This window comes from Hippoglossus stenolepis, chromosome 9, assembly GCF_022539355.2.
Source record: "Hippoglossus stenolepis isolate QCI-W04-F060 chromosome 9, HSTE1.2, whole genome shotgun sequence".
NCBI classification, from domain to species: Eukaryota; Metazoa; Chordata; class Actinopteri; order Pleuronectiformes; family Pleuronectidae; genus Hippoglossus; species Hippoglossus stenolepis.
The window spans coordinates 18,840,505-18,857,062 of record NC_061491.1 but is presented as its reverse complement, the minus strand read 5'-3'; positions in this window follow the sequence as shown (position 1 = coordinate 18,857,062).

The following is a 16,558-nucleotide window of genomic DNA, read 5'->3' as shown; positions in this document are numbered from 1 at the left end:
ACACAGATTAGGATCAGGACAAGTTGAATATTGTGTGAAATTGAGGCCAGTTTCTGTAAATTTCTGAAAAAACTGAATCCGTGACAGAATTTGGTCCCAATTCGTTGATATTTGCTTTCTTTTGAATTGAACACGATGTCAACTTCACACATTGAGCCTCCAGGATTCCTGGCTCAAACAACAAGTTGTGTATATCTACTAACATGTGTGACATAAGACATAAATGTTTAATTGAATGGTGTTTTGTAACAGAGTGTCGTACTCTTGTTAATTATAAGAGAGTTACATGCGTTTGTTTCTTTCCTTTGTAAACTCTAAATAGCCGTGGTGGCCCTCGTGTTCATTTCATCTTGATGGTCAAAGTCAATGGCAACCACTCCCACCATCACCCCCTCCATGCTGCACGCACACATACACACTGCCCCACAGTGTCACAGCTTATTTTGTGAATATTAGATCATTTATTATTAACATAGATATAATATAACAAACGTTGTTCATCTTATCATGTGCGTCTACCTGCGAATCCTCTTTAGATACAGTGAATGTGTTATAATAAGTTGGGGTCCTCTCGTCAGAACACCCCAGCCGTCAAAATATAGCGCCATCCTGCCGCCTTACTGTCGCCCCCATCATCGCCATGGAGACCATGTAAGTTATAGCGTTGCGTGTGTGTGCGTGCATGAGTGTGTGTGCATGTGTGTGTGTTTGCGCTCTACTCATGGCACAATAGGCAGACTGACACAGAGTCTGATAGGGGTCACGACACTTCACAGCAGGAAGCTCAAACTGTGGCTCCTTGCCTTCTCCTGTCGTCCTGGTCAAGGTTTTTGTGTGTATATATACATAAACATGTGAGTGTGTGTGTTTGTGTGTATGTGTGTGTCTTACATCTGCATTAAGATAGACATTTGTTGTTGGTTCCTACGTTTGTTTTGTTCTGTCAGGAATTTCGTGCATGTCGACTATGTAGGTGTCTATGTGTGTACGGACATGCACACACCCACACACACAGACAAGCAGGCACACATGCAACAACACTGAAACACAAATCACCAGGCCGTTGCAATGCTGAGGCACACACACACACACACACACACACACACACACACACACACACACACACACACACACACACAGTGAATGTTATAATGAATGTTTTGCCTGGAGGCAATAACTGAGATAAAAGCCTGTAATAATTACCATTGAGAAAGGGAAACAGGCGAGTATGACATTTGATAATGGAATTTGACTTCTGAAAACAAATTTTCACATGTCAGTATGCATACACACATACACACACTTGCACACACAAACACAGATCCAGAGGGTTGGAGTTGAGTGTGCGTACTGTAGGTGTGTACTTCTCATACGGTACATGTACATGATTGCATGTGATATGTAAAACGTTTGTGTATGCATCAACTGTAAATCATGCTTGCTCAAGTTTCTCACATTTAGCGTCCATGTCAAGTGCATGTGTCACTGTGTCCATTGGATGCATGTCTGCGTATGCATGGGACTTTCAAGTTTGACCCAACCATGGTCTCCCAGTGGACTCGTCACAAAGTCTGTCACCACCCAGTCACCATGGCGCCCAACTTGGCCGAGACCCGACGGCGGCAGGGAGCACCTTGTCACCGTGGTAACACGTCTGGGATGTAACACCCCCCCTAAGAAATACACAGAGACACACACACACACACCACCCCATATGAAAGCTCTTTCTGAGGGTAGAACATATTTCATGTTAAAAAATAATTGTCGCTATCGATTCTGACTGATACGGCTTTGAGATGAGAGAGACAAAGAAATTCACTGTGAGATTTGATGACAGAGAGACATAACTTCATTTTTCTTCTATTGCTATTGACTTTAACCAGTTTATGGCTCCTTTTAAATGAGTTTGACAGCTTCAGTTGCTTTCATTTATGCCAAGTGTACCCTGTTCCACACCACAGGCTAGTAATTGGTTTGAACACACTATCAATTTTTCCTTTATTTGTGCTTATTAGCTTTCACTGATGCCAGCACACCCAATAATCTTGTGCTCTTATATTAAGATAACAATAAACACAATATCTCCATTGCCATCGTATAAAGAGAATATGAGATAGACTGACAATAAAAAACCACTTCACTATGGCTGTTGTATTTGTACTTTCTTTTCTCATATTGATTTATCAGACCCAGAATATAAAAATTTCCATACACAAAAAATAACTTTTATCCAAAGGTTTTGGGCAATTGATTTGATATGACACCATGGCTGTATTGCAAGATATCATATCGCAGAGATGACATAAAGATGAGGGATCATTGGCCAAGTTTGAATATTGAAAGTTTCAAATAGAAGCTAGAATGGATTGCTGGAAAACACAGAGTAAATTTAAACTGAAAAGCAAGCATGCCCAAGTTGTCACTTTGCTATGCTGCTGGAGTTCATTCATCTGGCCTCATGAAGAGTCCCGGAGAAGGATGGTTCCAGTGGGGCACAAAGAGCAAAATGAATTAAACAGAGATAAATAAAGAAGCATATTATTGTTATTTTTATGTCAAAAGCATTAAATGCAATATTTTATCGCATAGCATAGCATAGCATAGCATAGCATAGCATTACGTGAAACCAATGTTACCCCACTGCAGACTTTGTGAATGTTTTTACCCAGGGGTCACAGCCAACACATGGTGCTTGTACTATACTGTATGTTTATCTGTTTAAGTTTGTTGCTTGAAATGTCATTTGTTAGGGCTGCATATGAGTTGTGTATAAATAAATATAAAAGTGAGCATTTCTAACATACTGAGAGGTTTTTATAGATCTTTGTTCTGTCTCCGATCCATTGAAGCTGACACGAAGTCAAGTGTTGTAGTCTGAAGTGGGAAACTTTCATTAACCGTCGTTTAATAACAGATATATTAAAGACTGTTTGTCTAATCACTTGTCTTCATAGACAAACTACTGGTCTCATTATGTCATTTACAGAGTACATAAATGTGCAAACAAAAGCTTGTATAGTTTGCATCCTGTAGCGATATATCTCACACATTGATACAGATCAAAGCATCAAAAGTTCATTTTGGTCCCTCCTTCTTTTTGATGTCATTAAAAGCGTCTCAAGTCCTCTTCGATATCGGCTGTCAGATAACTTATCAAACACTCATTTCACTTCTTTTGTGCTACCTTTGTTTAGTCATCACTCATACAACCCCTCTCTCTCTCTGCAGGCAAAAAGAAACAGCAGCAGGGGAGAATTCCCATGCTGCTGGAGGTGATGCTGCGGAGCAGCCGAGACAAGCCACCAATCACAGAGAGACAATGACTGATCTTCCTGGCTGCCTTACAGAACATCAGTCAAACTGAGCTTTGTTAGCGCTGCATTCCTCTGCATTGTCCTCCTGTTTGTACTCCTTAATGAAATAATCTTCATTTCAGCTATTTCATAAAAATGACACACTTCCTTTCATGCATCCTCTCCGTGATGCTGTAAACTGTTTATTTCTTCTAACATGTTAACATCCATGGCTGATATGATGATAATTAATTATTGGATTATTGTTATTATCATAATCGTGGCTGAAAAGAAACTCTTTCATGCGTCTTAGATGTGGTTTAGCTAAAAGCTTTCACTTTATTTTGCATTGTTTTCTGTGGCAGCAGAATGAGTGGCTGCAGTCAACTTTGTGTGGGTCTGTCACATTAGCAGTGTTTTAATTAAACTGAAGGAGACGTGCAGAAAGACAGGGGGACAATGACTGATCCCCAGGCTGCCTGACAGAACGCTGAGCTTTGTTGGCGCTGCATGCCTTCGAATTGTCCTCCTGTCTACAATCGCTTAATCAAAGGATGCCAATTATATCTCAGTCATTTAAACATACAATATTATGAGCTATATGATTGATTACATATCTTTGTCAGGGATTTTAGTTTGTTAATAGTGGTTGTCCTATCTTGATTACGCTTACAAAATTATAGTTGTCTTAGCATTTCTATACATTTTCATTCCTTTTTAGATTTGCTTCCAGATGTACATGTGCAAACACGAGGCCCAAAACAACTTGAAATCTTAACCATGGTGGATCAACAGAATGTATTGAAATCGAGTTTGAAAAGCAAGTAAAATGGCACTCATGCATTCGCTCAACCATTGAATCATCTTAAAGTGTTGTGCCATTTTCCTCACTGTATCACAAGTGACAGCAGTTTGAGGGATCAGGACACAGAAACTTTCCCAAATGTATAATGAACATGAAGATACAAACAAGCTTCAAGTCGGCAGAGGCACAAAATAGTACATGCACAAGGTGAAGTAAGACTTTAAAACTAATTTATAAAGTTATCTAAGGAGACGAGAGCCGAGACAGGAAGAGAATGAAAAACCCGTTAAGTTGTTCTTTTTTTCTGGCAGACTGTGTGTGTGTGTGTGTGTGTGTGTGTGTGTGTGTGTGTGTGTGTGTGTGTGTGTGTGTGTGTGTGTGTGTGTGTGTGTGTGTGCCGCGTCCGCGTCCTGCCCTCTCCATTCTGCAAAGTGGCAGGGAAGTTGATACGACTGAGATGGGAATGTCAGCACAGGATCAACACCCCTGCTGGTGGACACCAGTTGGGGGTCGGTCTCCACTGGGACGCCACTGCATCTAAATGTGTGTGTGTTTGATAAGACATGTGAATGTGTGTGTGTGTGTGTGTGTGTGTGTGTGTGTGTGTGTGTGTGTGTGTGTGTGTGTGTGTGTGTGTGTGTGTGTGTGTGTGTGTGTGTGCGTGCGTGTGTGTGTGCGTGTGTGTGTGTGTGTGTGCAGTTTGGCTCATGAGTGTACATCCTAAATATGTGTGTGTGTCTATGTGAATGTTAGGGGCCAGTGTCTGGGCCGTTTTGGGGGGAAGGGAGGTTAGCGTGGTGACAGGCTCAGCTGTGTTGAATTGTGGGAGAAAAAGAGCTGACGCGACGGGAGTTGATGTCTGACATGACCCCTCTCAGCAGGCGCACCGCGGGGCGCTGGGAGCTGCCGCTGACTGAGTGTGTTTGTGTGTCTGTGTGTGTGTGTGTGTCTCTGTGTGTGTATGTGTGAGTGGGAAAGTGAAGGAGGGACGTGGAGTTACAAAGCGAGGAACGACGACAACAACCACAAAGACGACTTCTCTTTCGTCTGGGTCCATTTTCGCTTCATATCCTGATTTCTCCCACATCCATGGCAGAGTCACCATCTCCGTGAAACAGCATCTTGATGGATGTGACACTGGACTTCTCCTCCTGTGTAACCCAATCTTCTCGGGCCTTTCCTTCCTCCACCTTCCATTTTCTCTCCCTCCATATCATATACCCCTCCTTGACCTTCTCGCTCATTGTTGGTGTCCCTGTGCTCCCTCCTTCCCTCTCCTTCTCCGTCTCACCTGAGGTTGCATTCAGGCTGGTAAAGTGATCTACAGGTCTCCGCTGTGCTGCTGCTTGTTGCACTTGCCGTTCTGAGCCGTACTCTTTGACCCTTTTTGCCCTTCGCAGTTGTCTCATCTGTATTTGTATCATCCCTCTATTCTCTCTTTCCTCAATCTCTTCCATATCTCCAGTCCAACACACACACAGACACACAAATACACACACACACACACACTCCATCGCTTTCTATTCACTGTCTCTCCTCTTTGGGTCCAGTGCTTTGCCATCAGTCTCTGATAAGTGCCCACAAAGCCCCCACTGTCTAGTGTGACCCGCCATTCTTCCCCCATCCCCTCTCGCTCTCTTTCTCCCTCTCCTTCTCTCTCTCCGTCCCGGGGCAGCCAAGCGTGAGGTAAATAGGGAGGGGCTGTTTATTTTGCGCACACACCCGAAGTTGTTTTACCTTCACCCCTTCTTTTTTCCTCTCTTTCTCTCTATCATACTTTTTGTCCTTACTCTCCAGTCACATCCTCTGACTTTAAAAAAAAACTTTCTGCTGCTCTCTGTCTCGTTCCTCTCTCCTCCTCGTCTAACTTCCCTCGGTCTGCAGGGAAACCTTGTCCCCCAGCTCTCACAATGGATGCTGATGCTTTTAATGTAGGACAATGGGGCAGATCTGAAAGGTTAGCCAGCCCTTTGCACTGTATCCCCATGCACTCTCCACCCTCCACTGATCCTTCTCTTTCTTCCCACTGTCACCTACACCTGCCTCTCATCTTGATCCTTTAATTCTGGTAAATGTATTATTTGATTGTTTTTCTCCTCACTGATCTTGTTTCAGGATCACGTGCAATGGGGATGCAGCCAGGTTCAGCTCGTCATGATACATTTGGCTCAGAATAGAGATCTGATGACAAAATGACTCAGGTAGTGTTAACACCAAAACAAGGAATGTATCAAAAGTGGCCCCGTTCTTCATTTTAGCATTAAAAAAAAAGTCGGGGGTAAACCAGCAAAAAGGTCCTTTCCTGCAGTGCAATGTAACATCACCTGGCTGTGTGTCACATGGGTCAATTGTGTCACACATTCAAGCAAAGGCACACTGATGGTATATTACTTGACGTGAAAATGTGAATGTGACAACATTAAAGTCCTAATCCAGTGGTAGTCAACACCTATATGGCTAATTACAGACAATAAGAAGAAATGATCCAGGACACAACTACGTCAACATTTATTGTGTTAACAGGTATTTGTAACAGCTAATTTACCCACAGCTTGTTAAAAAACCCAACAACTGATGAGACAAATGATCTTATGGCGTTTTCACACCTGAAAATCTGGATCATCGTCCGAAACCAAGGTCCATGTCTTTGTTGGATTGTTAACATTTGATCTGGTTAGTTTGGGTTTCACATTGTAATTCATAGACCATACTAGAGACTTTTGTACTCCTTGTCGTCATCACCCACGTGGGCTGCATCTCCCTATAGTTCACATCGCTTGATTTGTAGACCAATGTTCGTCTGATGTTGGCATGTTTTTATTTCAGCTATTGTATTGTATAACTTTTTGAAGAAAGTGTATTGTAAAAAGTTGTATTTCTGTTAAAATGGAGAAAATTAATGAATAAATTAATTAAATATCTGTTAAATTAAGTCCTTCTAAGGAAGATGTACCTCCTCCCTGATGGCAGGTGAAGTTCTCAGAAGTTGATAATTCTTCAAACTCATGGACCCATTACTAAAACTGCTCACTTGTGAAGAGGTCCACTCATGTTCTTCTCAGGATGGTACATTCTCACACCTGTAAAGTTTTATAGTCTATATAAAATATGAATTATACAAAAACTTCTTTATGATCAAGTTATTTGTACACATGTTTATTTCATTATTCTCTCTCGCAACAAATCCAAGTATCTTCTTTTCTTCACCCTCTCTGTTTCAGTCCCCACCCACACCTGTCACTCAGTAAACCAGTCAGTCAGTCGGCCTGTCTGCCTTCCATCACTCTTAAGATCTTAGTACTACTAATGGATCTTGTTAGCCACTTAACTGCCTATACGCTGTTCTCCCTCTCTCTCTGAGTATGAATAGAATAACCCTAATGGCGCTTGTTTGCCACTCCACTGCTCTCCCTTATCCTCGTAAGGCTCTATCATCGCTGATCAGCGTACCTGGAGATAAGTCTCTGTGTGAGTGTGCGGTATCCTCTTCCTTGAGCTTTTATCGGTCCTGATCAATGTACCTGGAGTTCTCTGTCAGAGACCCCCGTCTGAGAAGGTCATGTTTTCATTCGCCCCAATCGGCTCACTGACCGATAAGACAATTTGTCAGGTGGAAATCAGAGAGGCCCTTTCTTGGTCGTCTTGGGGGGGAAAGACAGATGGAGGATTGAGATCCAGAGGTGGAGACAGGGAAGAAGTAACATGAAGTCAAAAGAAATATAGCATGTACAAACAAAGGTAGGTGATTTTATCATCGCCAAGTGGGAATGTTGATCTCTACAAAGGTGTTGTCCAATTGATTGTTTGCAAAATGCCCTCCTCAAACTTTTTAATCTTAGTAACCTGTATTCAGGGTCACAATAAAAAATACAACTGAAGTATGATGGATATGAATTTGTGCTCTAGCATAAGTTGCTAACATTGGCATGCCTGGTTAACTAGTTCACTACAGCACTTATTACAGTCATAACTTAGCAATACTTCCAGGACTTAGCTTTAACATATTATTAGCAACAATTTTGTGGCCCTACTGGTTATGATGGTTCCACTCAGGACAGTATCGTCCACTATCGTTGGAGGTTTAGCACTTCATGGTCCCTGAGGCAGCTTTAGAAGCAAAGGGTTTATGTTAGCTATTTGGTGAAGTTAACCTGAGATGTCCAACATATGTTCATCCTCATCTTGTAGACTTTGTCTGTTGCAAAGTGAAAACAGCACAAAGACAGCTTAAATTGGTGCAGCTTGTTAGCAGGCCTGTGATCTTGACAACAAAACTCCTGAACTGTGCTTAGCGGTCAGGTGAAGCTGTTTGTGCCATGTTTAATTTCTACTGCAGCATGTCTGGTTGATCATACAAGGTTCAAATGTTTTTCTTACACAAGGTTAAAACACTGTGTTAATGTGCAAAACTGGAATGAAGAGTTGAATATGTGAAATGTCTGAAGGACAGACAATATATCTTTGCCACTGTTCTCCACGATGTCACTTGTTCCTGGAACAAAAGGGAAAGTAATGAGATACTGTCATTGAGCCATTTATGTACTTAGTGTCCATCCTTGATTGGCTATCAATTCAATATTTTTTTCATTCCTAAAGTAATCAATGATTTTTTTAAACTTTTTCGACAAACTTCAGCTCAATTTTTTTAACATATAAAACAGTATCTCATAAATCACAAAACTACTCTTTGCGTCTAGTGATGTTTTTGTAATGAAACAAGGCAAAATAAAGAAAATACCGAATGTGGAGAAAACTGTTACTTTTACTTCTGAACCCTCTCATCAGTATTCAATCTGTGTCCCTCAGGCCTCCCACTCCGGCCCTCACTAATCCAATCTCCTCCTCTGCAGACTCACACAAAGCCTCCAATAGTCCAGCCACGGCCCCTTAATCGACATGTTATTGCCAACAATCACATTTACAGCACAGAGGCAAATCTGCGCAGATGCGATTGTGTTGGACGTTAATCCAATAAGTTCCCCGCTCACTTTTCTTTTACTCGGCATCCTTCATCTTTAAAAACAAGGTGACAGTGTTTTAATTTTCATTCTTGGGTGACTCTCCATCAATTTGGCTCACAGTGTGTGGCTGGGTTTATGGTGTGAGACACGTGTTATTGTACAAGCTTTTATTTCTCTCCTGTGGGAAAATGAAAAGCAGGGTTTTTGGTTTAGATCTGATTAAAACAGGAGCTTTCTGTTATTGTTTATTCACAGAGGCAGTGGCTATTGGATCATACTGGTAAGATTTGTTCACGCCTGGCGGGTTGGTGATCATTATTTGGCTTCGATAATTGATGTTGGTCACTAGGGTCAATGTAGAATAAATATACAATGAAATACCCTACTACTCTACCACCTACACCATTGGCGGGAGTGCTCACTGGCCTTTTTATTCTGGGATATTTAAACCATCTTTAGAAGGAAAAAAAAAAGTATGAAAAACATTTAAAATATAAAAAAATCTCTGAAGACGGTTAAAATCAGGCACCTACCTTATGCCACTTGGACGGTAAGAACATCTGGTCACTATTGGTGAAATGTCATTTTAAAATGTGATCTTATTTGTTGTCGCGATCATGTGTTTACGTATTAAAGCTGCAGATATGTACAATTGAGAATGGCGGACCGGGTGCAGACAAAGAAAGATATTTGTACCTGGTAACAGGACAAGTTAAACCCATTAACTATTAACTGTTTGTTTGTTTCCTGTACGTCACAGACACACACTGACAGGAGACTAACACACTAGCTGACTTAACCAGTCACTGAAAAATGGTGTGTTATTTTATGCCCCCTGCCTCTAATCTGTCTGACAGAAAGGACCCTACCCAGGGGTGTCCATTGTGCTGTCTGCAGGACGACTTGATCTCCCATGGGGCCTGCCCCTCACCGTCTCTCTCTCTCTCTCTCTCTCTCTCTCTCTCTCTCTCTCACACACACACACACACACACACACACACACATGCACACACACACGTTTTAGCACATTTTCTCTCTAGTTCAACTAAAAGCCCTATTCTCGTCGTCAGTGTAACACTGCAGGAAGATGAATAACATACAAACATCTGTTGAGAAAAGAAAGCACAGAGAAGACCTACATGTTCACTTAACTCATTGTGGGGAGCCAAGTGGTTAGTCAGGTGGCCAATGGACGATCCGTGGAAAGACATGGGTGGACCCCTCCAAGTGTGTGTCTGTGTGTGTGTGTGTGTGTGTGTGTGTGTCACCCAACCCCTAGTCTCCAGGTCAGAGTTCTTGACACACACTCACACCCAGCAGGGCAACGAAATAATTAACTCCAACTATGATTGACAGACAGTTCATCACAGTCACACACACGCACACAGGGGCATCACTTTCCCATAATCAGCAGCGTCGACAAGACTGATGATCTGTATTTTTTCTCACAGTTGAAAATGAAGGAAATGACTCAACTAAGCCTTTTTAAAATAAAATAAAACGATATAAATACATGGTCCATAAACAGGAAAGATAAAATTGACTAAATGATCTTGATGTCAGCGCCTCTTGATGCACAAAGGAACACCATAGGCATTTCTTTAAACAATGCATTCATTGTAAGGACATTTGACTTCTGTTTTGGCCGTTGAATGTTAATCCCCAAAGTTCTAATTTTACACTGAAAGACATGAAATGACTCACAACTGCATCAACACCTTGTTGTACAACCGTCTCATGGTCACTTACTCATAACGTTTCTCCGAGGCCTTTATCTTAGTTGTCATTGTGATAGTTCCTTGTCAAATTATCACATTTGAAATCTGTTAAATCCCTGGTAGAATTGGAATTACTCATGTCTGAAATCCAGTCTGTTGATATCATCTGATATTTGTTAACCGTTTCATTTTCATTCATACGGAAATTACATATAGTCTGAAGTGGGAAAAGCACAAATGAAAGTGGGTTAAAAGAAAAAGACTAACAGAGTTGAATGAGTTTCTTGTTCTTGGAGGTAACACAGACAAGCTCGTTCACCTTTGAAGGGTGCACTTAAAAGTGTGGGTGTGCGTGGGGTGGAGAGGAGGCGGTAAAAGTGGGCCTGGGCGGGTGGATGGAGGGGGGGTAACCTGCAGATTGAAATGGTGTGCCTCCCCCTGCCCGTCCTCCATCCCCTTGATTCTGAGAGGCCATTTTTCTCTGCGACCACAAAGGCACAGGGCTCGGATTGCGCCGGCACATTCACCGGCCCACTTTGTTTTCAAATGGTTTTGTTTAGTTGTGACACTTTAGACACCCAACACCTTCCAAGAATCCGAACTCTTGTGTGGGGGAGTACAGAGGGCAGGTGGGTGGTGTGCAGGCATGAGGGGAGAGGAGGAGTGAGAGGTACTGGAGGGGATGGATGAACGGACCAGAGAGGAGGACACAGAATTTGTTTAATGGCAATCGGGACGCAGCGACAGCATCATTCCCTCTCTTCTCCCGAATGTGGCCTCCCACTCTTCCTCTTTCACCCTGAATCCATACGAAATTATATGTTTCATCTTTTGCCACCCCCTCCTGCTGCGGCTCCTGTGCCCCACCCTGTTCCGTAGCTGCTCTCAACCCCTGCCCTCTCCTCCAGCATTCCCTTCACTCCTTCGTGCCTCAAGGCGTTCACGCTGTTTAATCTTTTCCACCTCTTGAGTGTTTAAGCAGCTTAACACAGCAGGATCTGGACTGCTCCAACTAGAGTAGGCTGATGCTTGACAGTGAATATGGGACTAATTCTAGGCTTAGCCCCCGCTTTTTACGTGCCGCTTTCTGCCAGTCTATTGATATGTGTGACGTCGTAAATGTATGTTTGTGAGCGATATGCACTCCAACGCACATGTGCATGCCAAAACATTTGAAATTCCTTCTCCTACAAGAAAAACTGTGGTGTCATAGACATGAATTATTTCAATTATTTGCTTTCCAGGGATTCATGTTTTTATTTACAGCCTTCGAGGGCACTTTATAAAAATAGATAGTGAGAAGAAAGGAACAACTGCAAGCAATAAAGACGGAGAAGTGGCCCCAGCTGAAGTGGGGATGTTGTGGTCCCTTTTGTGGTGGTATTTTAACCTCGAGGCCTTGAGCAAAACTGAAGGGAAAAGTAAAGTAATTTCCCAAAAAGCTGTTTCTCAACACTAATATTAAATTAGGTTCTTAAATTAGGTATTTGCCGCTTATATTTAATGTTTTATCTTGTCTTACCTTGAAATAAATATGTACTTTTTATTTTAGTGAGCATTATTTTAAGCCGTTTTCAGACGTCATAAACTAGGGGAAAATGTCCGGAAAAGTGGGCTCCGTTTCTCATATAAGGAGCACAGCAGAATATTTTCCCATTCAGACATGTTCACAACAACAGGAAAATGTCCGGAACAACAGCACATCAACATTGATGTCGGCCCTTATTCTTAAACGCTCTCGAATCTCATCGTCTGTCAAAGTTGATGTCTTTGTCTATGGCTCCCATTTTTCATCCTGATATTCTTTTTGTTTTGTCAGTTTTGCATCCGTCTTGTGTTAGAAACACCATCAACATTTTCATGCTGTATGTTGTATACTGGGCGTAATAGTTCCAGGAAATGTCTGCGGCATCTTACATGGACATTTGCATACATACAGCATCTGTGGAACATTTCAGGAAAATGCCTAGTGCATGTCTGAAAGCACCTTTGAATAAAGGCTTTTTTGGAAAACGACATTTGCAATTTGTAAAAATCAAGGTGCGAGAGTTTGTGAGACTTTGTCTACTGATCAATACGATTCAATATACTGCTTATTATTTAAATGGAAAACATAATGCCGTATGTCGTGAAACACAGGGATGGCCTTTGTAAACGCTTCTTGACATGCTTGACGAGGCAGCAGTACCTGAGCTCACGGGGGCCATGGAGTCAATTGCTACACATAGGCAGAGCTTTGAAGGGCAGGGGTGCGTGCCGTACCGGGCCGGGGGCGGCTCGCACACACACACACACACCCACACACGATCCATTCCACAACCATACACACCGCATCCCAAAGGACGGATGGAGCAGCGGCAGGCTGCAGGTCCAACCTCACCAAACACCATCGGCCCAGAGGTAGCTGAGTTCACCTGCTGCACTGTTCACTCTGAGATGAAAAAAACCCAACAGTGAATATGCATTGAGTGCGTGTGTGTGTGCTTTGAGTGAGTGAGAATGGAAGCTAGCATAAAGGGTAAAGAGCTAAAAAAAAAAAAAAAAGAGCTGGAGCGAGTGTGTGTCTGGTTGAAAAAAGAATGAATAAAGAGACACGCAAAGAGAGCAAGGGAAAGACTATCTGCTGCATTAACCTTCCCCTCCACGGTGCCAGTATAGAGTCTTTTCTGCACTCCTCTTTCACCAGGGAGGACCCAGGGGACGGTAACGCTGAGCCCCACTCCATTCTTCCACCAGAAACTTTGATTTCCTATTAGGTTCCTCCTGATGGGTACTGATGGGGCGAGGAGGGGAGGAAAGGTAAGGAAAGGAAGGCAGGGAAGGACGGACACCGAGACGTCGAGGGCAGGGGAGAGAGAGAGAGCGTGCATTGGTGGGAAAAAAAAGTGAGAAGTGGCCAAAATCAGAACAAGACAGGAGGAGAAGAGTAGAAAGGCAAGTGTGGCGAGGAGGAAGAGGGAGAAGGGTGAAGATGAATAGGGAGGGCTGGCCACACATCGCTTGTGTTGGTGGTGGCAGGACGTTGGCTGTGGGACACTGGCTGTTCCTGTCCTGGGTATCGAGGGCATTGTTTACGCTCGGCCCATTTAGTTACTGACCTTTCCAGGCTGGCAGACACACAGACTAAGGAGCAAAAAGGTACAATGAGGAGCAGACAGGTTGGTATGAAGAGCAGGAGAGACAGTGTGACAGGATTGTGGGGATACAGATACTGTAGATAGGAATATAATCCTATGAACAATATCACATTTTATACAAAGCACGCAATTCAAAGTGCTGTAACATTGAGTCAAAAACACAAAATAATCTAGAAAGCGAGCAGAAGTACAATAATGTACAGATAAAAAGTCTGATGCTGTAACTTTTATATCTATCAAAGTTAAAGGCTGGAGATATGTGAAAATCCCGTGAGACGACCCTGTTTCCCTGAGATGACGTTTCGATGCAACTAAACATGACTCATCAACTCAAACCCTCTCATTGCGTGAGCTTTCCTGCCTGAACCGAGTCTAGGATTGCATAGGAGCATTGACAAAGGCCCATATTATTGTCACAATTCACGGGACACGCATACGAGGCCTTCATTTTGTGTCACACTATGTGACCTCCCATGAGGGCAATGCGGGAACAAAAAGCCTTTACTATGCAGGGAGTAAAAGTTCAACTGATCTCTATTGTCACTTGACTTCTTTTACAGATTTTGCGTAGTTGACCCCATTATGGAGACAAGTGTAGAGTTTTTCTTCGGCTGCAGACCGTATGGCTGCTTTAGGTTGACACGTGGCACCTGGAGAAACTTTCTGTGGGGAGACACTCACCTGAAAAAAACTGGAATTTAGATTAAAAAACTAAATTAATTGCAATTAATTTGGCTTTAAACACATTAATTATTATTAATTATGATTAAATAATATGTATCTATTAAAACTTCAGCACCCATTTGACAATTGGCTCTACGGTTGTGAGAAAAGTTCAGTGAAGCCTTTGAAATCATTAGCATTTATACATACATTTTTCTTAAAATATGGTCAGACCTCTGTGTCTGCAGAGCTTGCATGATGAAAGGAAATCTGAAGTTTATCAAGTTACCTCATAGGATCATTTCAGAGTGGCTCACTGGCACGGGGAACTGGGTATGTGCATGCTGGGGTAAACAGTAGGTTTCAATTTTTGCCGTTCATATGACAATGCAGACTCTGAGTTTTCAAACTGGAACAGGGAGAGCAGTATTTCCAAACTTCTCCATTTTGGGCGCTTGAAAACAAAGTAGCGTGGACAGCTGATGTAAAGGTAGCGGCAGACATGCACTGAACTCATTCGCCTGGCCTCCTGGTATAAAGTCTGTAAAAATCCAGAAGGATTCGATGTGTGAGGGGGGTTGATGATGCTTCTAATGTGCAACAGATGCAAGAATGAAAAAACCCCAAAAGAAAGCAAATATCTCCCGGTGAAAAAGGTGACCCACACACATAGAAGACACAGACAAAGATGTTAAGAGAGACTGTGGTGATTAAAACCAACATCGGCTGCTCCACCTCTCGCCTGAAAATCCACCTGTTGATGTGGCCCAGTCAGGACTGACCAGTTCACCTCAGATATTGTAGGGTTAGGGTTGAAACATGACTTTTTGGACGAATGCTCCTCAACTCCAGTCTGATCTAGTTAGCAGCTAATACAAGCTCCTGTTTAAGGTTATTGCTGCCAAAGGTTAACCCCCCAAAACTTCCAACTTGCAAAAGACAACAATAGTTTGAGCAGATTGTGTTTGTCTACACTTGTAACTTAGATGAAGATTAGTTCACATTTATGACCAACTAATCAAAACCAAAGACTTCACAGACTTTTACTTGCCACTGTAACTCACTAGCCAAAGGACAAGACAGGAGCTGTCGGCGAATCGCTCTTGACGACGACGACATTTATCTTTTTATGATAAGTAGTTCCCATGTCATGTGTGGGAAAGAGGGATGAGACAGATATTAGAGTTGTGTAGGCGAGACGGGGAGATATGGAGACAGAGACATACAGAGAGAGACAAAAGGGGACTGGGAGAGAGGTGGTCGGAGGGAGAATGATTGATTGATGTGGTCAGTGAGGCGTCACTGATCTCCACGGGAGCCCCCCCCAGTAAAGAGGATGTGGATTGGCCTCAATGGTGTGAAAACAGGCAGAGTGCAGCACTAATCTGGGAGGAGGAAGATAAGGACGGTCAAATCAGCTACAAACAAACAAAGTCAATGAGCTTGGAAATTTCTCGTGTTGGCAATTTCACCGGCCGGCTATTTTTAACGCAAGGGTCATTTACTCTATGAGGAAGGCAACCCTTCAAAAAAAACAATACATTTATTTCCACGGAAAAAACAGCCAATAATATGTATGATATGTATATTTTAACGATAATGAAGTGAGTAATAATGCAACTGGGGAACATGATTTGCTCCAAAATGAAAAGAAGAAAGGGAGAATGTCTGATTAAAGGAAATTGGGGATTTAACAGGTGGGATATGAGGCTGATCTCACACACAGTCGGTCAAACCACCATTGTTTGTGTGTTTGTGTTCCCCTGCAGAGAGGCTTGCTAATCCGTTACAGCAGTAGGAAATGTCCTGCTATATTAGCTGTGTTATCCTGCTGGGATCTTGTATCTCAGTGAGGGTTCTTTATTCTTGAAGACGCCCAGAGGCTTTACAATCCAACAGACAACAAATACACTTTGCTCGGAGTTAGGATCATCTAAAGGAAATGTTCATATCTAGCTCTCTTCATGTTATGTTATCAATT